We start from the raw sequence: 27,649 nt of genomic DNA on the forward strand, positions 1-27,649 counted from the left end.
CTTCAGCCTCTCCTGGGTCACATGACTGGGTCTAGTTGGCAGTTGGAATTTGTTTATTCCGCCCAGACAATCACACAATAGAGGGATATGAGTACCTGGATGGGTCATCAACTGGCAGGTTGGGGAGGTCTAGGAAGAGACCACTTGCAACAGGATAGGCTGTGCTCTGTCTTCACACAAAAGACTTGTCACTCCTGCATTGCTCATGCAGTCAGCTTGGAGCCAGGGAAGTAGAGTCAGGAAATCCAAGTACTTCAAAGGGAACTCTCTAGAAACATCTACTACTTCAAAGAAGGCAACATGTATAAAAAGGTGACCATAAGACCCACTCTTCCGTACAATCCTGAACCTTGTGAATACTACAGAAGAATGACTGCTGTGTTGCTTTGCTGCCAGAAGGACTGTCAATCCGCTGCCCTGCTACTCTGCTGCTCTGGGGCATGCTGCCCTGCTTGCTGAGAAGGAAGACTGGACCGGTGCCCTTCATCCCAGACTGAAGTGACTCCATGGGTCAGCCAGCAGACCACCTGTTTTAAGATAAAGCTCCAGATTCTCCCCGCAACTGCCCAGCTGACATGCTGCCTGGATTTTCAACTGGACATGCCTGAGCCCTACTGGTCTCTGCTGCAGTTAATTTCTGACCCCCAAAGGGTGCCCCTTAGGTTGTCGACCCTTTGTGTGGCCTTAGTTGAGTTCCTCTCCCAAGAAAAGGACAAATCCTGAAGTTTTGAGCTCATTGTGAACGGTCACAGATCTTGCTGCCCTTGCAGCCTGCCAACATGAAGTTCTGGTGAAACCGACTCTTCACACCACAGTGACCACCAACGACTCCTAACAGTGCAAGATGAGTCGACCGCTCTTGGTGACTGCCAATGAGAATTTCCGGCAATGACCATCCGTGACACCATACAGGACTTTCATGCTACAACGATGACCATCTGCAATGCCAGGCCTGCTCTTCACGCGACATCAGTGACAATCCACATTTCTCTCCCTGTTCTTCGCAGTCCACTCCACCGCAAATGGATCTCTTTGCACCGGACTTTGAAGGTAACTCTTTCAGTTGAACTAATGTTGTCCATGGACTCTGCCTGCACTCTATCATGGTTGACCTGAACCTGCGACTTTCACCTGGTCTCACACGACCTGAGAACCATGAGTGGCACTTTTTGCTTTTAGGGTCTTTACTTACCTGAAATCTTTAAAATTGCATACCTCTGGTTCTACTGATATTATTTCTGTTGTTTTGGTGGTAAATGATTTTATAAAATGTACTCTGTTTTTCAAAGTTGGTGGGGGATTTTTCTTGTGTTTAGTCTTCTCTTTATTACTGTTTGTGTGCTGCTGCATAAACATATTACACATTGCCTCTAATTTAAGCTTTTGTTCCAAGCTACCAGAAAATTAACCATAGGTTAATTTCGGACTTTTTGTGTTCACCCTGACAAGGATTGTGGCTGTTGTTTGAATAGGGCCCCCCTTCAAACAACAATCCAATTTCTCACATTGGTGTTCAGCGGTGTGGACGGGACTTGTGTTTGTGCCATATAGTGGTTTGTGTAACACAAAATTCTATATAAATAGATACTAGAGTTGACCTCTTTTTAAATTCTTCTTAGCTTTCTGTTGGCTGTTTTTCTCCCTTTTCAAAATGTAAGTCCCCAACCTCCTTTTTTTTGTACTATGGAGATAGATTTGGTCAACTATGACAACCTCATCAGGGCTAAGCTGCTGAAGCTCTGCAAAGAGTAGGGCCTGAAGGCATGCAGGAAGGCTACCAAACTAGATCTGTAGGTAGCCCTCAGAGCCTTTGAGGAGGTACAGAGGTGGTAGGCATACCCAGAGGAAGACAATCGAGAGGATGAAGGGGCAAACTTGAATGATGGAGAGATTGAAGACCCAGACCACGGTCATGAGTAACAGGATGAGCTTGACCCACACCCAGAGGATACTCAGGATGCACGCGAAGGGCAGGAACTGGTGTGTCTGCCACGGGTCTGTTACCAGAGGAGCTGGAGAACAAAAAGGTGGAGAGGTATCTCAAGCTGCACCTAGCCAAGATGAAGATGGAAGCAGAGGAGATGAGGGTCGATGCATAGAGAGCCATGGTCAGGGAGAAAGCTGGGGCAGAAAGGACATTGGCAGAAAAGAATCCTTTACTGGTTCATGAGTTGGGTCTGAAGGAGCTGAATCCAGGCAGACCCCAGAGCCCAGCAGCAATGGTGGCAGCATTTCTCCAGTGTTTTCTGGAGAAGGAGGGTCACCATCCCAAAGGATGTTGTACCTAATGTTGTTGTGGGGGGTGACATGGACAACTAATCTGAGGCCTATGAGGTTGCCCTGGAGATGAATTAGGTCTTTAAAGATGATTTGGGGTCCTGCCTCTGGAGGCCCATTCCCAGTAAAGAGATGGATTTCCTGTTAGCCCTAGGGAAAGGAGACATGATTAGGTATCCTCTCATGAAAGAGGTCATGAACAGATATAGAGTTCAATGAAATTTGATCAAAAGCATCAGTCTAAACTTCAAAGACTAGAAGCAGGTTTCGAAATTAGCATACACCCCTCATAGTTGCGAGGTGATTGCACGAGAGGTGCTGTACAAAAGGAGACCTTTGTCAGACAGCAAGATAGGTAGATAGGCATTGTAAATAATAGGTGATTGTGTCAGCCTGGGATGGGTCAATGTAAGGCCTGTGCCTGACAGAGGACACTTGCTTCATCTCCATATCGAGAAGCCATAGATGGGCAGGCAGCACTGCCTCTAAAGCTCTGCGTGATGGTTTCACAGTTTGCATCTAGGATCCTGCTCAGTGAGCACCACTGTCTTTGATGCTGCTTGGATGGTACATCCTATTTAGATGCTACTGAGTCCTCCACTTACTGAATTATAGACATTTCCCTCTATTTGACATGTAGCGGACTCCCCGAATAGAATCCTTAAGGTGATGACAAAAATATTGCAGACTGGAGTATCAAAGGTAAGAATATCATTTTAAGTGTTGTTTTTAATATTGTTGTAAAAAATATTATTTTAGAAAATGTTTTGTTACAGTGTGCTATTTTTTAATGTGAGTATTTAGTAAGATAATTTATTACCTTTGAAACTTTTATTTTCATTGCATTAATGTGTAAAGTTAATGTATATGTATTTTGTTTCAGTAGCCAGATGTTTTTTAGTAGTGGGATAAGTGTGGGCAGATTTTTAAAAAGTGAATATTTTCATTTAAACTTGAGGGGTTATTAGGATGGCGGGCGGACTAAACCCTAGCGGTGCTGGGACCAGCTGCCAGGCATGTGGCGGTCCTGCACTGCCAATTAGGATGCGACCGCCACCCTGGCGGTCGTATTCTGCATGTTTGACATTACAGCGGGTGCTGCTGCAAGCAGCACCCACCGCAATGCCAAAGTGCCATGTTGTGCATTGCCATGCACAACGTGGCAGGTACCACGCGTGCCTGCCACCTTGTGCATGGCAATGTAGGGGGTTACCATAGGTACCCCCCAAGTGCAGCCCCCCACCCCCTCACCACACCGGAGGCCCGCAACGGGCCCTCAAAGCAATTCACCGCCAGCCTTTACATGGCAGCAAAGCCGCCATGGAAAGGCATGTGAAACCTTGCATTCTAATATGGATGGCACCATATTGAGACCCAAGTCTGCCCTGCCGGCAATCAGAACGATTGCCGACCGGCGGAAAAGCGGCGGATGCACTTTGCGTCCGCCACGATACCCCCCGCCATTGTAATATGACGGGGGTGAATCAGGTTGGGATGGCGGGCGGATCGCCAGTGCCGAGCCGGCGGTGGCGATCCACCCGCCATCCTAATCACCCCCATAATGTCTATTTTTTGATATCCAAATCAATATTGTAAAATTAAGATTTAATTTTTTTTTTTTTTTTTTTTTTTTTTTTTAAAAACCTTTATTCGGATATTTCAGATACACAGCTATTCAGCCGACAACCCGGAGGTTCGGCAGCTCGTCAGTCAACATATGTAGTCTTCTACAGTTGTAATGCAGGAGAGAAAAAAGGTTTCAATTTTTAAAGAAAAACGTAACAAGCAAGGCAATGTACATCATGTGTTCGCGCCAGATCCCACCGATGAGGCGGCCCCATATCCACCATCAGATCAGCCCTCAAGTGTGGAGGGGAGGGAGAGGCAGAGGCACTAACTTTCTATCAGATTTCATCCGCAAAACTCAAGTCGGAAGTGGGGCTAGGGGGAAAGGTGCTCCTCTGGCGGGTCAGCGGCAGGAGGCAGGCAGATGTACCCCCTATACTGGTTCCACCCCCCCCACACCTTGTGCCATTTCTTGGGCCTCCCCCGTGCACAATACACTGTTTTCTCCCGAAACATGCACCAGTCCATGTTATCCTTCCATGCATCCAGGGTGGGCGGGTTAGGGGATCCCCACAATCGTGCAATATCCCGCTTGGCCACCATATTACCAAGGGTCACCCATTGAGTCTGCGCAGCGTCGTAGTCTGTAGGGCCCCACACGTTCAAGAGACAGCGCCGCGCCTCTGAGTGCAACACAATACCCGTGACCTCCTGCATCACAACATGAATCTGCTTCCACAATTCCTCAATCACACCACACTCCCATATAATGTGCAGAAAGGTGCCCACCATCCCGCAGCCCCTCTTACAAAGCCCGTCCTCGGAGAAACCCATATGGACCAACCGGGGACCAGTGACATAGACTCTGTGGAGTATCTTAAGCTGGACCAGCCGCAGCCTGGCGGGGATGGCAACCTCTTTCGGGGAGGAGACAGCGCACTGCCAGTCCTCATCGTCCAGCTCAAGACCGTCTCTAGTCCACTGGTCCCGCACCCCCAGGAGGAGATCGGTACGGACGTTCACCAGCTTCTTGTAAATGAGAGAGATTGTGCTCTCCGGCACATGGCCGTCCAAGATCCGGTCCTCCAACGGAGAGGATTCAGGCACCTTCTCCCCCTCGACGAGGACCGACCGCAGCGCATGACGTACCTGCGCGTACCGGAAGTATTCCGTGCCCTCTAGCGCATATTCCGTCTGCAGCTCTGTAAACGACTTAATCCGCCCCTTGGCCAGCATGTCCCCCACCCTGGAGATACCAATCAGGTCCCATTTGTCGAAACCCTTAGAGTTCCAGAGTTTCCCCAGCATCTCCGAGTCAAACAGCGGAGTGGCCAGTGTGAGTCTATCCTTCCACCCCAGGGAGTTCGTGACTGCCTTCCACACGTGCACCGCCACCCCGGTCGGCCCCGTGAGGGATCCAGCCGGGGCCCTTGAATAAAGTGCTCTATAGTAGCCACCACCCCGCAACAACCACCGGTCCATAGCGAAGCCGGGGCTAAGCGCAGGACCGTAGACTCCGTGGTTGACTGCGCTCAGTTGGGAGGCCCAATAGTATCTCCGGATGTCGGGAAGCGCGATACCACCGTCATACCAAGGGAGAGTTAGTTTTGCTATCGCTATACGCGGGCGGCCGTCCCACAGCAGCGAACGCTGTAGACTCTCGACCTCCCGAAAGTAACTGGCCGGGACCAGCTCCTGGGTGTTCTGCAGGACGTAGAGAAAGCGGGGAAGCGACATCATTTTAAAGAGCGCCGCACGACCGAGGAGGGAAAGCGGCAGCCGCCTCCAGCCCGCCACGTCCCGCCGCAGGCGCGCCAACGGAGGGAGCAGGTTTCGCTCATACCGTACCGTGGGGTCGGCTGAAATATAGATCCCAAGATACTGAAAGCCCTCCCGGGCGATCTGGATCGGGCAATTCCGCGGGGGAACCGGAGCGTCTCCACACAGGGCGTACAGATATGACTTACCCCAGTTGATGGTGAGCCCCGAGTTCCTCCCGAAGGAAGTCAAGATGTCGCAGACAACTATAAGGGACTTCCGGGGTGAGGTAAGATAGAGCAGAATGTCGTCGGCATAGAGGGAAATGCGGTCCTCGTGGTCGGGGGACCAGCGAATCCCCCTCACGTCTGGGTGCCACCGTATCCATGCCGCTAGCGGCTCAAGGGCGAGAGCGAACAACAGCGGCGAGAGGGGACAACCCTGCCTGGTACCCCTTCCCAAGTCGAAGGGATTGGAGGCCCTCCCGTTAACCGCAACTTTGGCGAGAGGTCCTTCGTATAAGAGCCTTACCCAGCCCACAAATCCGGGCCCGAAGCCGAACTTCGCGAGCGCGGCCCACAAATATGCCCACTCAACCGTGTCGAATGCCATCGTTGCGTCGAGCGCCGCCACCACGGCCGGTTCCCGCATCGTCCCGACCCTTGCGATCACACCATGAATGCGCCTAAGATTCAACGCAGTATTCCGATGTGGGATGAATCCAGATTGGTCGGGGTGGATCAGGTCACCGATCACCCTGACTAGCCGGTTTGCGAGGATTTTAGCAAGGATCTTAGGCTCAGCGTTAAGGAGCGAGATCGGCCGGTATGAACTGCACCTGTCTCTAGGCTTGCCATCTTTATGGATGACCACGATCGTTGCCAGGCGCTGGTCGGGCGGGAGGGAACCCGTCGCCCGCGCCTCCACAAACATGGCTCGTAGATGCGGAGCAATCTTGTCCGGCTGGAGTTTGTAGAGCTCCATGGGCAGGCCGTTCGGACCCGAGGCCTTGCCCGGACGCAAAGAACGGATCGCCCCCGCGATCTTATCGACCGTGATGTCGCCATCAAGGTCGTCCCTGTCCACGTCGGAGAGGCAAGGCAGGGCGAGATCGCGCAGGAGTGCACATGAGTCCTCCACAGGCCTGTCCGACACGGATGTATAGACCGTGCGGAAGTAATCCGCAAAGCACTGGACTATGTCCTCCGGCTCCGTGACCAGGACGCCAGCCTCCGTCACTAGGTCCGGCACCACTCGATTGACCCTCTCCTTCTTGTCCAGCCACGCGATCAATTTCCCGGCCTTGTCCCCGACGTCGTACAGACGGCCCCGCTGTTCCCTACTCAGAGCCTTGGCTGCGTCAGTCACGAGGGCCCTGTACTCCGATTGCTTAAGGCTCAATTCGTGCAGCGCCTCCTCCGTGACCTCACCCTCCAGGGCCAGCCCTAGTTCTGCGATCTCCGCCTCAAGCTGGGCGACCTCCGCGTCCCTCCGACGCTTGGCCGCTGTAATCAAGGAGAGGGCCTCACCCCGAATCACGGTTTTGAATGCTTCCCACAAGGACACCGCCGACGTGACCGAACCGAGGTTTTCTTGAAAATAACGGTCGATCGCCTTAAGTACCGCACTACGAGTCACAGGGTCTCTGAGATGCCACGGGTTAATTGGGGCCACCCTACCACACACTCCTCTGGCAACATCCATACAGATCCACACCGGAGAATGGTCAGAAATACCTCGTGCCATGTGCCTGGCCTCAGAGACACTAGAAGCGTGTGCGGCCAAAGTAAGGACATAATCAATTCTGGAGAGACTGCCGTGCGCACCTGAGTGGAAAGTGTACTGCCGTTGTGTGGGATGCAACATTCTCCAACAATCAACCAGCCCTAGGGTGTCTATGAAATCAGGAAGCCACTTCTGAGCCCCCCCCGAAATCCTCTGCGGGTGCCTGTCAAGCAGGCCTGAGCCGACTGCATTAAAGTCACCACCCACCACCAACACGCCCTCTGGGAGACCCAGTAAAGTCCTCTCTAAGTCCGCTAGGGTAGTGGGCTGCAATGCAGGGGGGACATAAACCGACACCAGGACCAGCGTCCTGCCCTCCCACCGTCCTGCTACTGCCGCGAAGCGCCCCCTATCGTCTACAGTAGTAGAGTCAACCTCAAATGGGAGAGAGGACCTGACTAGTATTCCCGCCCCTCTGGAACCCGAGGTGAACCCGGAATGCGCAACGAACTTATAGCCTCTACGATTGAGTGCATGGCACGTGTTGCCAATCAAGTGCGTCTCTTGCAAGAGGACAATATCAGGGGCACATCTCTTCAGAAATTGCAGTACAATCCCACGCTTAATACGATCCCCCAGGCCATTCACATTCCAACTGAGTATTTTGAGGCCCCTACCCCCCATCCCAGCATGTAAGGAGACCACCACCACCCACGCGGAACCCGACCCGAACCACAGGAGCTTGCATCATGACGCCTTGCAGAACCAAAAACAACAACAACCCCAACAACAAACCCCCCCCACCCCCCACCCTGCACCCCTGCGTAAGCTCTAAAGTGCCCCCCAACTTGCAGTGTGCCTGTCGCCCCTTATAAAACTAGTCTACGGAAAGAACCCCAAAGGAGGAAAAGCTCCCCTACCGCCCCCGCCACCCCCCGGACTGTCAACCTCCCGGAGGGATCGGAGTCGTGATACGTAAGTCCCGGGTCAATGTTCATCACCGGCACCATCCGCGCCACCAGAGCGTTCCACGCCATGCCGCCCTTGGGGCAGAGTGTCCAACCAGTCTCCGACCATGTCGGGTGCCTCAAAAAAGAAAGTTCGCTCTTCGAACACCACCCGCAACCTTGCAGGAAAGAGCATGGCATATTTTAGTCCCATCTCACGCAGTCTCCTCTTGACCGCCATGAAGCCTTGCCGCTGCTTTTGCACCATCTGAGTGAAGTCCGGATAAAAGCTTACAGTAGTGTTCTGGAATGGCAGCGGGCCGGCCATCCGCGATGCTTGTAGTATGGCATCTCGATCCCTGAAATTAAAGATCCGGGCGACAATCGGCCTTGGTGGGGCCCCCACCTTAGGCCTCCCGCCAGGGACTCTATGGGCCCGTTCGACGGTGAAGAACTTGCTAAGGCCTTTGGGTGCCAGATGGTTCACCACCAGGTCCTCCACGAACAGGTCCACCGACTGCTCCTCCGAATTTTCCGGGACCCCAATGATGCGGACGTTGTTGCGCCTAGCACGGCCTTCGAAGTCCTCCAACCGGCGGGCGAAGTGATCATTTGCTGCCCGGAGAGTACGGACTTCCTGCTGGAGGCCGGAGACATCGCCCAGGAGGCCGGCAGTCTTGAGGTCCAAGGACTGAACCCGCTCATTAGTTTTGCCGAGGTCGGCCCGAACCAGGTTGACATCTATCGATATGGCATCCACTTTTTGTGCCAGGGTCTCAAATTGCTGCCCAATCGAGGACTTCATCCCTTCGATGGCCCCCATGATGTCCTGCAGGGTTAATTCTGTGGAGGGGGACGCCGCGTCCTTCGAGGCTTCCGACGTCGGGCCCGATTCTCCCGGGGACCCCCTCTGATGGGCATAGCGATCCATGGTATTAGTCTGGGTGGAGGTGCCCCGCCTGGTGTTCTTGGGCTTCAGCTTTTCGGCGTCCGACCTGGTCGACATCTCAATCCGCCGTGTAGACAATCTCCTGGCCCGTGCAGGGTAAATGGGCATGCAACCAGTGGCTGGCGCCACGCACGCCCCGTCCCGGGCGCCCTGGAGACTGGAAGGCGAAATCGAAAGCGAAAGTGAAGTCCCCTCCACCTCCGACGACTCCTCCCCGACCAGGCCGCTGTTGTTCAATTAGGGCACGGGCACTGTGCCAACGCAAGTCCCGGGCACCGTGCGGGGATTAGGCCCCAAACTTCCAGGCAGTATAACTTCGGTCTCCGGTGGGCGATTTCGACCCGGACAACGGTTCCCGCCTCAGCAGCAGATCCTCTCCAATAGTCCGGGCATCAAGTACAGGATAATAGACAGGATAGATGCCGGAGGGAGCGAGGGTCTCGGGAGCTCTAGGCTCACGCGCCCATCTTGATCACGCGCTAAGCTCCTCCTCCAAGATTTAATTTTTAATTATTCAGATTTGTTAGATATATTTCATATTTACTTTAATGTATTGATAAGTTACAGTCATTATTTTCAAAGTTGGTATTTTATTATAAATATATTTTAAAAATAATTATGGAAATTGTAGAAAAAAATAGAATGTATTACATTAAATTGAATAATAAAAATATTTTGGAGATGTACTTTTATTACACATTTTTTAATTTAATTAATGTTTTGTTATAACATATTTCTGGGAAAATGTATGTTTTTCAATGCTCAAAGTTATACTGTAATTGCCAATAAGTTGTTTACATGATGTTTTTTCTTTTAATTGTAAGTTTATTTAAAAAATTCTGTTTAATTAAATTATGAAAACAGAATAAATATGTAATAATTATGATGTATGAATTAATATGTATTTGTATGTATATGTTAAAGGTGAATTTATTTAAATGTGACTAGCATATAATAATTACATTTTTATTATTTATATTATTGGAATACGTTCTGTTGTTGGTAGCATATATTTTAATATTTAGGAATTTTAAAGTGTTCTAATTTATATTTATGATATAATTACAATTTTTGTATTTATCTTTTATTTATTTAAAGCTTTTAAATTTAAATTATGTATTTATTTTTTATGTTATGTTTCAAAAGTTAGGAATAATAATAAATACTAATAAAACATCATTTCTTTAATATATTAATGTTTCATTTTGATTATATAGGTCTTCCAAGTACTTTATTGTATACATAAACATTATGTGTGACTATGGAGTATTGATTGAGTATATAAACATTTTAGTGTCCAACACCTTCCCCAAATTAGTTTAGATTGGAATGAGAATAGTAAATGTGACCACTTTAGTGTCCAATACCTTCACAAAAAATGATTTAGATTAGAGTTGAAATAATAAATGTCACCTCTTTAGTGTCCAAAACCTTCACGAAAATGGTTTAGATTGGAGTGTGAATAGTACATGTTGCCCCTTTATTGTCCAACAACTTTCCCAAATTGGTTTAAATTGGAGTGGGAATAGTAAATGCCACCCCTTTAGCTCCAACACCTTCCCTAAAATGGTTTAGATTGAAATTGGAAAGGTAAATGCTACCCCTTTTGTGGCCAACACTTTCCCCAAAATGGTTTAGATTGGAGTGGGAATAGTAAGGGCCATCCATTGAGTTTTTTTTTTTGATGTAAGGCAGATCAGAGACCGACCGACCTCTGGGCGGCGTTCCCGACCGCCAGATCACATGGTGTGGTCGCATACTCCCATTCCTGTATGGGAGCTCGTGCTACAGCCTTAAACTGGTCGTAACACAAGCTCCCATAAAGGAATGGGAGTCTGTGTTTATCCCTGTACCCTGTGGCAGGCACTTTAAGGTGCCTACCACGGGGTGCAGGGATCAAGAGAGGGGCACCTATGGCGCCTCTTCGGCCCCCAACCAGAGGCGAGACACAGAAGGGGGCCCTGCTAGGGCACCAAACACGCTTTCGATCAGGGTTTCCATGTCGCAAAAAGCCAGCATGGACACCCTGCCGGAAACCGTGCATCGTAATCCAGAGGCTTTTCAACCAAAATCGTAATCGGGCCCTTAGGGTCCAACACTTTCTCCATATATGGTTTACAATAGGAGTGGGAATACTTAATCTAATTCTTTTAGTGTTAAATTCCTTTGGTATTTCTCTGCAATACGAGTAGTTTATGTTATTTAGTTATTATTGTTGATGTTTAGAAAGATATTTAAAATAGAAGGTTGTTTATATATAATAAATAACATTATTATTTACATAGTTTCATAGACTAAGATATGCAAATAAATTTCAATCTTTCTTTATTTTCCCAAAGGGAATTAAAGGTATATTTAATTTTATTTTAACATATGTAGTTATAATTATAATATGTATTGATAAACAAAAAATGTATTCATTTGTATTATTAAATAAACTGTGTAAATCATATTACTATAGTATATTGTACATCTTTCAGGTTTTTTTTACATGTTTAATAACTTTTTTACATTAATCCAGTTGTTTCATATACATATTCGCCACAAATTTTTTTAAACACGTTTTTTCAGTATGTATTAAATAATTGTATTTTTTTACACTACTATTTAATTCTTACTTTATTCCTATGGGGAGATATTCTTTTTTTTGTTTCATTTGGCAGTCATTTCGTTTTCACTGCTACTTTTCTTTTTTGTAATCTAGATGTCTAATTTTAGTCTATTTTCCAGGACCCGGTTGTGTGAAGGTGCTGCTGTTCGTCAGAATAGGTAAGTCCTAAGGATCTTGAGGGTGGGGGGATGAAGGAAAGTTCTAGAGACTAGTTATAGTGTTATTTGTGGGTTTTTAGTACATTGAGTTATAGTAATTGCATCGTTTTTCACTAGTGTGTTGGTATAGGTTTTTGTATTGTGTTTTAGTAACGTATCTTTTCTGTTATAGTGGGTCAAGTTAATTGTTTTTTTATGATTAAATGTAATGCATATGTAATGTTTGATTGTACTGTTTTCTCTGGGTGGGTATTCTGTTTTACTTTGCAGCTCTTCCTTAATGAACGTGTCCTATGGACATTTGGATGTAGTGTTTTTTTTAAGAAAATCTGTTTTGGTTTCTAATAAAGAAATATTTTTTACTTTGATTTCTTTTTTTTCGGAGTGTACAGTAGCGTTTCTGTTTTTCAAATACCTTTGTGTTTTTGCTTCCCGGATTCCTTGGTTGACTACAATGAATCGTTATTGGATTTGTTTCGGTTTTGCATTTTTGTTTGGGCTTTTTGGGAACAAAATCCTGTTTTTGGTGTTTTATACGTTTTTGACTACATGGATTCAGAGGATGATCTGCAGCTTTAGAACAGTAAATTATATTTAATTTATTTATTTCGGGTGAGAGATGTAACATTAATGTCAAAAAGAAAGTTTCCTTTGGACTAAATATTGAAAATACAACCAGCAAAGCGTGGTTGATTCACTCCAATAATCACACACTCACCAATCTGAAAGAATTCCTGATATTCACTCAAACAGTTTACACACCACCTTTGTTGTTCTTGCAGTGCGAATAGAAAGCTAAACTCAAACTAAAAGAACACGTTTGTTTAAAAAAACCAATATGTCATTTTATTTATAAATGTGTATATAAAAAGAACGAAGACAAAATTCAGTGGATAAAAACAATCTAAAATCAATCATATATAGTGCATAAAAATAGAGTATAAAATATACAAAGAGAGTACACATAAAAGAAGACAACAAGCTTTGTCATAACATGCACATTCGAGGTAAGACAATATTCACAAACTAGAACCTGATATTCCAATTGATTAATAATCTGTGGTTCCAGAGGAGCCTAGCGCGCAACCAAGATGGCCGCGTAGGTGCGAGGCTCCCGAGGACCTCCGCAACCTCCTACATTTATCCTGTATTCATCCTGCCTCGGTTGAGGGGACTGTGTTGGTGAGCCTGAGCTGAGGTGGTACCCGTTTTCCGTTCTCAAATCGGACCTCGGGTGCCGGAGTGAGCACCGATTGAAGTTTGCGGCCTTCTCCTCGCCGGACCCCGGATTTGCGCTGGGGGGTGACCTGGTGGCAAAGTGAACAACAACGGCGGGCTGGGCCTGGCGAGTCGCGTACCCCGCACTTTCGCTTTCACTTTCGCACCCCCTCGCCTTCTCTGCGAGTGAGATCGCGGAGCTCTTTGTGTTGGTGTGGCCTCGCTGGGGGACCCTGCCTGCCTGCCGGCTGTGACCCACCCTGCCGATCTGGGGTGGCCCCCCCCGGAGCTCGTGGCCCCGATTGCCTGCCCTCTACGGCGTCGCTGGTGCGAGTGTGAGAACTGTGGCGATGGCCACGAAACAAGATGGAGATCGATCAAAGACCAAGTCGACCCGGCGTGGCGCCGTACATCAGGCCAACATCATGGACCGCTATACCCTCCAGAGGGGATCTCCTGGCGGACCACACAAGTCCTCTGAGGGCCCTTCTGATGCCCCGGACTTGCCCACGGATCTGACTCTGTAAGACGTCATGGGCGCCATTGCCGAGATGAAGGCCTCGGTGGGCCAGCGGTTTGATACCCTGGCACATAAGATCGACGCGGTCCTCGTGGATGTTGGCCTGGTGAGGGCTGATCTCTCCAAGACCAACGACCGGGTTGATTCTTTGGCCCAAACCGCATCGGGCCTCACGACTGAGGTGGCGGCCCTACAAACGGAGGTGCGCCGACTTCGTCAGGCGAGTGCACTTATGGATCGGCGCCTTGAGGATTCCGAGAGTCGGGCCCGGAGGAACAACATCCGCATCATCGGGGTACCCGAGGGACGGGAGGAAGCGGCGGCGGATCTATTTGTGGAAGACCTGATCGCTACCCATCTCCAGCCTCGGGGACTGAGTAAATTTTTTGCCGTGGAGAGGGCCCACAGAGTTCCCGGGGGAAGGCCGAGGGTCGGAGCCCCTCCGCGACCTCTCATTGCCCGGATTTTTAACTTTCGGGACAGGGACGCGATCTTGCAAGCCTCCAGACTGCAAGGGCCGATTAAGCTGGAAAATATGGAGGTGAACTTTTACCCTGATTTTACCCAAGCGGTCCAAAAGCAGAGACTGAGCTTCCTGGGCGTCAAGCGCCGACTTCGGGACATGAACCTAAAATATGCCATGCTCTTCCCGGCCAAGCTGCGAGTGGAGGTGGATGGTCGCACGCACTTTTTTGATCGTCCCGAAGCGGCCGGGGACTGGCTGGATACTCTGTCTGGGGATCGTGATCGAGATGGCGGGGGGGGGCGGCGGGAGGAGACGGCCCACTGGATCGGGACTGAGGGGTTGATATTGGTCCTCACTCTGGACGACTATGATGCCACTTTCGACCAAGCTTCTGTCTTTGTTCTTTCCTCTCCCATGGAGGTTGGGTGGGGTCTGGAAGGGGTACTCTTTCCTCCTCTAGGGGGTCTAGCTAGTTTCATTATATAGGGGCGACAGGCACACTGCAAGTTGGGGGGGCTGTCCGGGCTCATGCAGGGGTGCAGGGAGGGGGGAGTTTTGTTGGGGCGGGTGGGTTGGGGTGGGGTGTTGTTCGTTTACACCACAAGGCAAATGTATCATTGTGTTATCTCTAAAGTGCTCTCTGGGGGACGAGTGATGGCTTCTGTTTATGATGGGGGGTAGGGGACTGAGTTTGTTGTCCTGGAATGTTAATGGACTGGGGGACAGGATAAAACGAGGTGTGGTCCTGCAGTTCTTGAAGCGAATTTCGCCAGATATAGTTTTTCTGCAGGAGACACACCTCATTGGCAACTCCTTTCGTGCTATGAATCGACGGGGCTACCGCCTTGTGGCCCATTCGGGCTTCACGTCTGGTTCAAGGGGTGTGGGCATTATGGTTAAGAACTCGCTCCCGTTGGAGATTGATGAGGTGCTCCATGACGACAGGGGACGTTACACGGTTTTGGTGGGCAGAATGGAGGGCAGAGTGGTCGTTTTTGTGTCAGTATATGTCCCGCCGGGGCTGCAGACGACCACCTTTGCGGACCTGGGGCGCCTCCTCCTTGGCCTTCCGGAGGGGATTCTAGTGGTGGGGGGGGATTTTAATGCTGTGGTTTCCGGAACGGTGGACCGTCACCCCCCTAGGGATCTCCCCCGGGCCCAGGCGTGGTTGCCTGGCCTCTTGGATACCTTGGGGCTGGTGGATTGTTGGCGTTTGAAACATCCCACGCAGCTACAGTACACCTTCCATTCCGGGGCTCATGGTAGTCTCTCACGGCTAGATTATGTCCTAGTTCCGGCGGCTCATGTGGGGAGGGTGGGAGAGGTGAGCCATTTGGTACGGGGTATCTCGGACCACTCCCCGCTCTTGTTGCGCTTTGATATTCTTCCGAGGGGAGAGGGTAGGGTGGCCCCGATTAATCCCTGGTACCTGCGTGACCCCACCATTCGCGCGGAGCTGGTTAAATCCCTTAAGCGCTACTTTGACGAGAATGTGGGGTCTGTGTCATCGGCGGTCTCACTGTGGGAGGCGTTCAAAACGGTACTCCGGGGAGAGGCCCTGTCCCTTATTTCCCACTCCCGGAGGCGCGAGCAGGAGGAGGTGACCCGTGTTGAAGCTGAGATAACCGAGTTGGAGGGTGATCTAGAATATGGGGTGACGGATGATAAATTACATGTTCTCCGACTCAAGCAAGCGGCCTATAAGGCCCTCGTCACGGAGGCGGCCAGGGGCCTCAGTAGAGAGCAACAGGGGAGACTGTACGATGTGGGTGATAAGGCTGGTAAATTGATTGCGTGGCTGGACAAAAAGGAGAGAGCGAGTCGAGTTGTCCCTTTGATTGAGAAACAGAATGGTGTGTGTGTCACTGAACCGGAAGAAATTGTTTCTTGCTTTGCAGACTATTTCCGTGGGGTGTATTCCCCGGTGTCCTCCCGCTCTGAAGAGGATTCCCATGCCCTGCTCAGAGATATCGCGCTGCCTTCCCTTTCGGAGGAGGACAGAGTGTCGTTGGATGCCGCTCCAACTTCTGAAGAAATTGCCCTCGCCATACGCTCGGTCGCTTCCGGCAAAGCCATGGGTCCTAATGGTCTTCCCATCGAGTTGTATAAACTGCGACCGGATACGCTGGCACCACATCTCCGTGCTATGTTCCTTGTGGCCCACTCGACGGGTTCCCTCCCGCTAGACCAGCGTCTGGCTACAATTGTGGTTATCCACAAGGAGGGGAGGCCGCGGGACCGAGTTACATCCTATCGGCCCATTTCGTTATTGAATGCGGAGCCCAAAATTCTTGCCAAAGTGTTGGCCAATCGGCTGGTCGGCGTAGTGTGTGACTTGATTCACCAGGATCAGTCCGGCTTCATCCCCCATCGCAACACAGCGCTTAACCTGCGGCGTTTGCATGGGGTGCTCGCACGTGTCCCGTACATACGGGAGCCGGCCATCTTGGCGTCCTTGGACGCCACTATGGCGTTTGACACACTGGAATGGCCATATATTTGGGCGACGCTCGCGAAATTTGGGTTTAGCCCTGGGTTTATCAGTTGGGTTAAATTGTTGTACTCTGGCCCGCTGGCACAGGTGGTCGTGAACGGTAGAGTATCGGCTCCGTTCGAGCTGGGCAGAGGCACGCGGCAGGGCTGCCCGTTATCGCCGCTCCTTTTCGCGCTCGCCTTGGAGCCCCTGGCGGAGTGGCTGCGGTGGCATCCTTCTATCCGTGGTCTCCGCTGGACCCCCGAGTATGAGGACCGCGTATCCCTATACGCTGATGACATTCTCCTGTACCTGGCTTCCCCACGTAAATCACTGATAGTACTGGTTGATGTACTGCATTCATTTGGCCATAACTCCGGCCTTGTCATCAACTGGGCTAAATCGTGCGTGTATGTTCTCTCCGGGGAGGCTCCTATCCTTCCGCGGGGCTGTCCTATCCAGAGCGCCCCGCGGGGATTTAGGTACCTGGGTGTCTTCATTACCCTGGATGCGGAGGCCCGATATAGTCAGAACTTGCTTCCCCCCCTCCAGCGCCTGAAGGAGGATGTCGCACGTTGGAGGCGCTTGCCGCTCTCGCCGCTCGGCCGGGCGGCATTGTTTAAGATGATGTCGCTGCCGCGTTTCCTGTACGCTCTGCAGAACACAATGGACGTCGTCCCGGCGCGCTACTTCCGCGAAGTGGAGAGTTTGCAACGCCGCCTGTTCTGGGAGGGGAGACCGCGTATCGCCCTGGCGAAGCTGACGCTCCCGTGGTATGACGGGGGGATTGCCCTCCCGGATATCAAACGGTATTATTGGGATTCCCAGCTGGCTGCGATTAATCACGGCATGTACGGGCCCGCTCTAAACCCGGCCTTTGAAATGGATAAGATGTTACTGCCGGGTGGTGATTATAACCGAGCGCTTTACTCCAGCTCACTCGACGCACGTCTGACGGGCCCCACGCGTGTCATGGTACGAGTGTGGCACGCGGCTAATGTAGCGATGGGGTGGAAAGATCGTTTGACCCGGGTCCTCGCCACTATACGCATCTGAGCAGTTGGGCACCCTGTGGACTTCGAAGGGCTTCGAGAGGTGGGACATGATAGGCATCAGCAGGGTGGGTGATCTCTGGACTAGGGGGGGATTCAAAACGTTCGAGATGCTGCAGACGGAATTCCAGTTGCAGGACAGGGAGTACTTTCGGTATATGCAGATCCGTCATGCGCTATGCTCCGTCTTCCCGGATGTTGCCTCCATCCCGGAGTATTCCCCTCTGGAGGACAGAGTGCTAGATGGACATGTACCGGAAAGCACGATTTCACTAATCTATAAAAAACTTATTAATGACCGCGCGGGATTGCTAACTAGCCTTCGTGAGGCATGGGTTGCCGATGGATTGGAGCTGGACGACGAGGACTGGGTCTCTGCGGTGGCCTCCCCGAAAGAGGTGGCCATACCGGCCCGCCTTCGCTTCGTCCAGCTCAAGATACTCCATAGGGTCTACGTTACGGGGCCAAGGCTATTGCGTATGGGCTATGCTGTGGACGGGCTGTGTAAGCGTGGGTGTGGTTCTTTGGGGACCTTTCTTCATATTTTGTGGGACTGCCCGGAGGTGGAGCGATTCTGGCTTGGTGTGCATGAGGTCCTGCGGGTGGTTACGCGTGTGTCGCTGCTGCCTGAAGCGAGGAGATGCCTTCTGAATGTGTGGGAACCAACCGACTACTCGGCGCCACAGACGTGGTGGGTGACTCTGGGATATATGGTGGCCAAACGCGACATTGCCCAACTGTGGGGTTCCCAGAGGTCGCCGACCGTCTCGGCCTGGAAGGACAACATGGACTGGTGCATGTTTCGGGAAAAGGTGGTGTATGTTGCGAGAGGTAAGCCTGGGACATGGGTGAAAGTATGGGGCCCCTGGAACGCCTACCGCGGGGGAATCTGTACCCCGCCGTTATTGCCCGATCCGTCTCCGGCCCCGTCCCCTTAGCCGGTTTATCGCCCCGGTACCGGGCACTGAGTCCACCTAGTCCCTGTCCTGACCTTTTCCCCCCCTTGATACTCCTATGGATTGGTAGGGTCCCCCTTCTAGGGGAGCACATGTTGCTGTTTCCGATTGTGGGTTGCCTTGTGGATTTGTTTCCTGTTGTTATTTATATCAAAAAGAAACCATTATATGGGGTCCGGATGGTGTGGCTATCAACGCTGCTAACTCCTGTGCATTTCCCTTTGCCGCAGCATGCGCGCTATTGTTTGTACCATATGCTCCTTCTGTTTGCTAGCGGCCGGCCTGAAGGTTGTAGGCCCATCTTTGTATATTTTTTTAATTTTGTAATAAACGGTTTCAAAAAAAAAAAAAATTATCTGTGGTTCCAGAAAGTTCTCGGATTGTGTAAGAAAGCGTCAACGCGTTTAGATGGAAAAGGATTATTACACCATCTTTATCAAGACTGTATTTTGCGACTCTCCTGATTTCTAACATTTTTCCATAAACTGGTTTTACAAATACCTGTGTGATAAAATATACTAATCAATGTACATAGAACAGTTTCTTTTCATATTGTCTTTTCACACACGACAATTATTTTACTACCCTTTACACAATGCTATATTTACCATTGTTATTAACATATTCTTATAACATTTTATCAAGCAGAAAACACAACAAATACACATTTTTAAGAAAGAATTACTTTAGTTTGGGTTTATATTGCTATTCCCCTTATTATTGACTCTAACCTGTATAAATAAAGGAAGAGGAAGGACAAGGGGGGCGGGGGAAAGAATTTTGGCAGAGAAAGGGGAGGGAGGGAGGTGAAAGAAAAAAGGTGGAAGAATAACTTTTTCTTACTAGGTATATTCTTGCTGGCACATCCAAAACATTACATCTCCCTCACACTATTAGTCTATTTGACCTACGATTTAACTACTAGCATATCTCTCACTCTCCCACCATCCTACAGTCATTAGGACCAGCCAATTCACACTGTCAGTAACTAATTTCTTGTATCTCACCTAGAGACTAATCCCTTCTTAATTTGGGTAGTATTCTTGGTTGATTTAGTGTCTTAGGGGATAAATCCTATCTCCAGCCTTTTAGGGATATGGAGGCCTCAATTACTGAACATTACTTGGAAAATAAATTTCCTTCAATTATTATAAAGTAACATTACAACTGGTTTTGAACTTCGTAGTTTTATAAAATTTTCTCAGGGCTCTTATATAAGAATCAATATCTCACCGGCTCCTTTTTCAAAACTTGGGTGGGAAAATAGTCACTCATGTAAATTATCCAGAGGCTTTTTGTTAAAGTCAGTCTACCTAAATGTACACAAATAATGACCATTAGATTATTTTCTTTCCCGTGGTCCTGTTACTTATTCCACATTTTACTATTAAAGATTTGTTTACCTAGTTAGTGAATAATGCTGCTCTTACGAATTGCTTCTTATCTTTTGCTTATCTTTTCAGTATTATTCATGCCCATTATATAAACGGGTCTGCAAAAAAACGAGAGAATATTATATTATCACCCCTGCTTCACCTTACCCGATTTCTTGTAGGTGAACTTGCTGTCAGTCACAACCTCGTGGTCTATTTCCCTGAAGGGGCAAACAGAGATCTAACCCGACTCTATGGTGTTTTTTATCGAGATGGTTTCAAAGTAAAAAAGAAAATAGGGCAAACATTTTTAAACTATTATTCACAGCTATAAACATATGATATGTGGAGAAGTGTGGCTCAATGATTAGAGCGGCAGACCCTGATGCAGAGGTCTAGCCTGGGACCAGGGTTCAATTCCCCGCCTCGGAGGGTCTTGGGCTCAAAAATTCCACGGACCTGATAATTCGTCTTGGTGCCTATTCCAATCATGGAGTCCCACTCTGCAACTCTGGGCAATAGCTTGCTTAATCTCCACAACAGCCCCCACAACGCTAAGGATGCCTGGCCTCCACCTTGGGGGTGCCCAGGAGTGGATGCCTCACAGGGAAAGCCAGGATGGGTTCCACAGCAGTATTCGTACAAGCGCCTTGAGACCCTTATGGGTGAGTAGTGTGCTATACAAGTATCAAATTTACATTTATATACGCTGGCCCAGAGATGTTAATAACTTGCTGTGCCACTACGCAAAACCATAGTGTGTCTCACTCCAAAATTGAAAAAACTAAACAAGGGTCCCTCCTCCTGGGAGAGTAACATTTTTCTAATCAAGAAAAATGTATGCTGGCAAACCTCGCCGTCCTAGCCCCAAGTTGTAACAGCTATGTTCGTGTCTATGGGGAAGTCTGTTTGGACATCCCCGCTACAAGTAAGAATTTCCCTGCCAGGCGCGCAAACAGTCATCTTGCTACTCGTGCTTACCTCTCTACTGCTCAACACGTTGGATCAGCCTTCCGATCAGTTCGATAATAACTGATCCGGATCTTACCCCCCTTGTTTTATATCTGTCAGTAACAAGTCCACCTGAAAACACTTGTATGGATCCTTGTAGCGCGCTTCACCTTTCTCGTTCCTTCGCGCTTTGCCATTGTCTCATATCCGGTATGGAAATCGACAAGTGGTTCCTATTAACTCTTGCTTCCCATTGATGAGGAAAAGTCGCCCCCATCTTTGAACGGGTCTTCTACTTACAGAGACTATTTGGACAACCTTATTTTATCTCCTTAACACGACTCATCTGTTATTTCTCGTGTTTTAGGTTAAAGTTGCTCTCCTTTTTTATTTTTCCTAGTTTCCAATAATCCATCTATTTAGTATTGCGCCTCTCTTATTTTGATTAAAGTAGAATCTATCATACAAATGCGCACCCTATCATAACTGACGAATTATATAAATATAATTTAATTCACTGAACACAGAGACATTGAGGAAAGCAGTGAGTGAGGCGGTCTGACCACCACGGATCGAGGATCCCATGATGGTCTAGCAGCAGTCTGAGGCCAAACATGCTGGTGGTGCCGCAGCTGCACCGCCGAGCATATTTTGAGTTGCCTCACTGCCACCCTTTTTATGGAAGTACGACCACCTGCACCTTCCTGCCACAACAAGATGTTGCACTATCGGTGGAAGCGCCAAAGGCCCTTTGCTAATTACTTTCCTTTCTGTGATGTGATATATCTTGCTCTTTCTGTCATTATGAATGAAAATAATGTAATTGTATAATAAATTACAATTTATAAATGTTTATACCGTTTCTATTTACATGTAAAATTATTCAACTAGTTTTCCTTATTTTGTTTTTGGCAGTGTAGGAAAGTCATCCTTTATGTCCTGATCATGCCCTTCTTTTGACTGATGCTGGGAGTTACTGACTCTGAAAGTGCTCTGCTAAGCAGGCCCAGGACCAGTGCTCTGTACTCTAAAGGTATATGGTAATTGGTATAATTCTAATTGGCCAAGACAACCTACCTGTAAGTCCCTAGAATATAGTAGAGCATGCAGGTTTAGAGACCCCAGTTGACTTAATGCATTCAAGTGTGCACTGCTGTGGTATCAGGGTTAATTACAAAAGCCAGGCCTGCCTTGTAGGCTGGTTTTAAAATAAAACTATGTCCAAATTCGACTTTGCCATTAAAAGTACTTCCAAAGCCCAAAAGGATTTTATCATAGTCACCCCTCAGGTCTGCCCTACATGCCCCGAAGGTAGGGTGCATTCTTATAAAAATCAGGGACAATATAAAAGATGCTTTACATGCCCTGGTAGGGAAAAACAGCAAAAAACGCTTTTCCCTCTTGAAGTGTTGTTAGCCCCATAGACTAACATAAGAGGGCTTTATTAAACGTAATGTAGTTTATCTTTGCTTGAGAGCTAGCTAGCAATATCATTCAAAATATTGGGTACAATAATTCCAACAATTTGCAAAGGTCGGATTTATTAACTATTACAGGAAAGTAGTTTTGGAACTCACTATCATGATGTTACCTAAAGCAGCCCTGTAGCAGCCTCTTCTGATTGGTCAGCCTTTGGCAGCCTGAGCCAATCTGCTCCCAATGTAGGTATGAAGAGGACTGGGGCTGAAACAATACATCCATTTTGTGGGTGGAGATTTACAGAGCAGGGAGAGAAGGGGTTGGGGAGATAAACTGGTCTTTAAAGGCAGAACAGGACCTAGGCCTGTCTCCACCTCCTTGGTCCTCGGCCAGATAGAAGCCCCCTAATTAGATTAGGAGAGAGACTGTAAGGGGAATGTAGTCAGATGGTAGCCACTCCTTTGGGCTAGGTTACACAGACAAACACCCGCGTTTTTTTCTTCAGAATCAATTTTTATGCCGTTCGCTGCACGTTTATCTTTCGTGAAAGGCCTGGGCCGCCGCACTGTTAATCTTCCTGGGCCGCCAGGGAGCTTAGCAAGAAAAAAACGCAGGCAAAAATACTATCAAAAATACAGGGCCATTAAGGATTTACGCCTGGATGTGCAACACGTTTTTGTTTGACCAACTGGCTTTCAACAGTCTGCCAATTAAAACGAGCCTACTAGCGATTGGGTTTTAAGAACATAGCAGGGATCGGCTGATCTCGCAGTTCAGAATAAGCTTTTGGGTCCTGAAGAGAACCCTGTATGCGAAGAGGTTTGAAACACGTCGACCTTTTTTGTGGGGCCAACCAAGTATACAAATTGTTGTTAAAAATTGAAAGCTTTGTATTTTGAGAATTTTTGTCTGGTTGACCATTGTTATTCATTAGAGATTCTTTTTTGTATGTGTATAACTTTGTTATATTGAGATATGGGTATGGGTGTGCTGGTATGTGAGGGAAGTGTAATGAATGTATGATTGAATAGATGTGATTGGCAGAGAGGGGTGCATGAAGGGAAGTTTGAATGGGTGAAAAGATGTATCATTAGAAAGTATGTGGGTAAGGGGAGCTTGGTTGGTTTCAGAATTTTTAAATATTATGTACTTTGTTGGTGATTTATTTATGTAAAGTATATAGTAAATTTTGATTAAGTCAAACGAAAAAGAGTTTTTTTGGTAGCATTGTTTTATTTCAATGCACCGGGGTGCAAGGTAAGAATTGCGTACCAGTATTGGCATTTTTGTAGTTTTTGTTAGAATCAAGCTCAGCCGCGCTGATCAAGAGCCACGACCCCCCTTTGTTTATTGATTAAGTGACTTTAGGCCATGAGATATAGTTTCTTAATATAAGTATACTTATAATTATAAGTATAACTGCCAAATTTCTATGGTTTTGTGTGGGTAAAACGTGAAGATATATGTATATATATATAACATATATATATATTTAGATTGTTGTATAAATGGTTGTAGTTTATGTAAATATTCTTTTAACTAATGTTGTTATGTATTTAGGTATATGTTTATTGTGTGTGATTTATAATTATTTCGGTGATGTAATATATTTTATTTAATTATTAAAACATGTGTACGTTGTTTAATGTCCATTTTCATGATTTGCTTAATGTAAAAACTAGTTATTTTATGTTTATTAAGGATAAAGTAATTATTTTGCCAATATAATTGTTGTAAAAAAAGTGTGATGCGATATTTTTAACTAGTTATATGTTTATTTAAAGGTAACAATATTTATGGTTCCAATAATTCTGTTTTTGATATTAGTAGAAAACTATATTTTTAACAGCAATATTTGTGTTCTTGATATTTTTGGGTTTTATAAGTTAGGTATAGGAAGGCAATATTTTTGTTAACGATTTTTAATTTCTGATATTTTTGTATATTGTTATTGTGTCATTGAACCGACCATATATGGCAATTGAAACATTTTCTTGGACCTGGCCATGATCAGCAGCTGGAACCTTTTAGGCTACTGTGCTTTTCATTGTTCCCCATTGTCGGAAGCCCACCATCCTGGGGGCCTTCTGTAACTGGACAAGTCTCCTACGACCATGGACCAAAGATGTTAGTGCAATGTGGCCATCGTATCCCTGCAGCACCCTCACCATGCTTATTTAACAGGGAATCAGGCTGCTTTGATTTTGTAGGTTTTAACTGCTTTAGGGCAGAGGATAACCCGTTGATGTCTGCTGCACTACCCTTGCAGTGTAGTGTACTTCAACGGGTTGTCCACAATACTGGAAAAGAAAATTGTTAGCCCTGTCATCCTTGGTGTGGTCTTCCCTTCAAACGTGTTGCTTTCACACTTCCTGTTTTCTGAATTTTGATTTTTGTTGGCATTAAAACTCTGTGCACTTTATCTCTGTTAGACAGTCCCTAAGTGCTTTTTGCTCTCTCCCTAAACCATGGTACAACTGGCTTACACCTGAATGTCATATTTAATTTAATGATAAGTCCCGAATTTATGGTACAACATGTACCCAGGGCCTGTAAATCAAATGCTACTAGTGGGCCTGCAACACTTATTGTGCTATTCACTTAAGTAGCCCTTTAAAAACATGTTTCAGCCCTGCCACTGCAGCCTGTGATGCAGTTTTAAAACTGCCAATTCGCCCTGGCAAAATAAACCTTTTGATAGGCCTAAATCTTTCTTTTTAAAACACATGTGCCACCTAATGTATTCCTTTAGGAGCTCACAGGGCAGGGTGCCTTGTATTTACCTAGTATGGCATGCTCTTTTACATTTTACATGTCCTAGTAGAGAAAAGTCCTAAATTTGCTTTTCACTACGGCAAGGCCTATTTCTCCTGTTCGATAACATTGGGCTACCTTATTATTAGTCAATAAGTGCTTACGTTTGATTAGTGACAGAGGGGAATGTCAATTTTGGACTAGAATTGTAATTTATAATCCTCTTAATGGTAAATTCGGATTTTAATTCACACTTATGAAAATGCCACTTTTAGGAAGTTGGCATTTATGTGTCCTTACCTGCTGCCTGTGTCCCATGACAGTGACATGACAGTGAATAGCTTGGAAGTAGACTATGTGTATTCCTCCCAGAAAGTGAGACAAAGGGGAGCTAGGTGCTGGGGTGATGGGCCATCCTGCCCAGATGGGTGGGGTGGAGCTGTTCTCTGCCCCTTTTACATTTCTGAAAGAACTTTCCAGAAACAAAGATAGGGGTACATATGATTTCACCTTCACTTCAAAGGCTGGCAACAGGCATTAATATTGGACCTCCTGAACCACCTTTTCGAAACACTCCTGGACCTGTGGACTACAGAAGAAGGGCTGTCAGTTGTTACCCAGAGGACTTCCCTCTTATTTGAGGCCTGCCTTGTTCTTTAGAGGACTGTTGCTACCAGAGGACTGCCAGCGCCGTTGATGCCTGACTTGTTTGCCAGAGGCCTGGCCTCTTTTAAGGGTAGGCTGAACCTGCTTCCTTCATCCCAGGCTAACCTGAGTGGCTTTAAGGGTCAGTTGACTGACCTCATGTTCTGAGCTACAGGGACACAACAAGCTCCAGAAATCTCCTTGCAACTGCCCAGCTGACCTACTGCAATTGAACCTGCCTGGACCTGCCTGAGACCTGCTGACCTCTGCTAGAGTGAGTCCCTGATCCCTAAGAGAGGCTCCCCAGGTCTTGGACCCTTAGCTGGCATCAGAGTTCACTCCCCTGGGAAGAAAAGAAAAAATCCTGACGAAGTGGGCTCTTCACGATCGTAAATGGGGTTGTTCATGCCAAGACACTGCGGCCTGCAACGGATTCCAACGCAAAGCTCTGGTGAACCTAAGTATTTGCACTGATGCAAAAGTCAGGGGTGACCGGTAATGCGAGATCTCCGTTTTGCACTGTAGCAGTGACAACCCGCTGTGATCGCCAATATGAAGCTCCAGCAATGACCATCCGCAACGCCCGACAGGATCTTGGTGCTACAGCAACCACCATAGACAACGCCAAGCCTGGTCTTCACGCTACAGTGACAGCCAGCCACAATGCTCTCCCTGCTCCTCACGACCCCATCCACCACAAACTGAACTCGTCATGCTGGGCATTGAGAAGGTAACTTTTTCAGCTGGACTAACCTGGTTCCTATATCTGACCAGTGTTCCATCGCAGGCGCCATGAACTTGTGACTTTCCCCAGTATAGCTCGAGCAGAAGAGAGCTTGTGTCGCTTTGTACTTTTAGGCGCTATACCTACCTGACTTTTTTAAATGACCTACCTCTGGTTCTACTGAGTGGATTTTTGTCATTCTGGTATATCTTTATTTATTTAAATTTACTCTATTTTTGGAATTGGTATGGAAATGCTCTTTTGTGGTGTTTTCACTTTATTACTGGTTATGTGCTGCATACATACCTCGCAAACACCAAACTGTTGGCTAAATACCAGATTTTCGTTATATTTCTGTGAAGAAAAATTATAAAATCTGAGAGAATACATAAAATCCATAAAATTCCTACCACTCGGCATTCCCACACTTCTCCAAAAAATACTGTGTCCCAAATGTTCACCAAGTATTATGAATTTAGTACAATAACTACATGCTGAGAGCATCAATTAGATAAAGATAAATCAGAATTCCAATGAAGTCAATAAATGTTAAAAGCAAACTCACATTACACAGATCTGAGATTACAATATAGAGGAAATCAGAAAATATTAGTTGTTGTTGTGTTGAGATGTCTAGACAGGTCGCACTACTGCTATTTAGTGTATTTGTAGCCCTCTGCTGCAGTCAAATTAACCTAACACACTATCTAGTGATTTCCTGATTCACACTGCTTCTTAATGGCTGGTAGGTTTAGATAGTGAGAACCACTTATGTATCAGGAATAGCAAGTCAAGAAAGTAGCTGGTTTTAGGACAACATGACGCAATGTCCTCAATAGTTGTGCAGTCTTTTCGCACAGCACCTTCTTGTTTAACACAACATATGTGAATGGTGAGAAGGGAGTTCAGCTAATGCCCATTGTATCTATCACCTCATCATCCCCAATACTGCTACACACTGCGTCCCATAACACGATAACTACACCTTCATGGTCATCACGCATGGCATGGAAACAATTCCCACATAGAAATGCAAAACAAAGACAACATCCTTTCAACCACACATCCTACCTGGTGCAGCTTGGGGTCAATGGAGGTAACCATTTC

At 47.4% G+C, this 27,649-nt stretch overlaps 1 long non-coding RNA gene across 1 annotated transcript in view; it reads left to right on the forward strand.

Moving 5' to 3' along the window:
• The first annotated feature begins 11,951 nt into the window (after window positions 1-11,951).
• LOC146860316 (uncharacterized) overlaps window positions 11,952-27,649 on the forward strand; it is a 168,661-nt gene continuing 152,963 nt past the window's right edge. Inside the window, exon 1 of the long non-coding RNA XR_014979134.1 lies at window positions 11,952-11,991. This is a non-coding gene — a long non-coding RNA (uncharacterized LOC146860316). The remainder of the gene's footprint in view (window positions 11,992-27,649) is intronic.

The sequence above is a fragment of the Triturus cristatus genome, chromosome 3_1 (genome assembly GCF_964204655.1).
Source record: "Triturus cristatus chromosome 3_1, aTriCri1.1, whole genome shotgun sequence".
Lineage (NCBI taxonomy): Eukaryota > Metazoa > Chordata > Amphibia > Caudata > Salamandridae > Triturus > Triturus cristatus.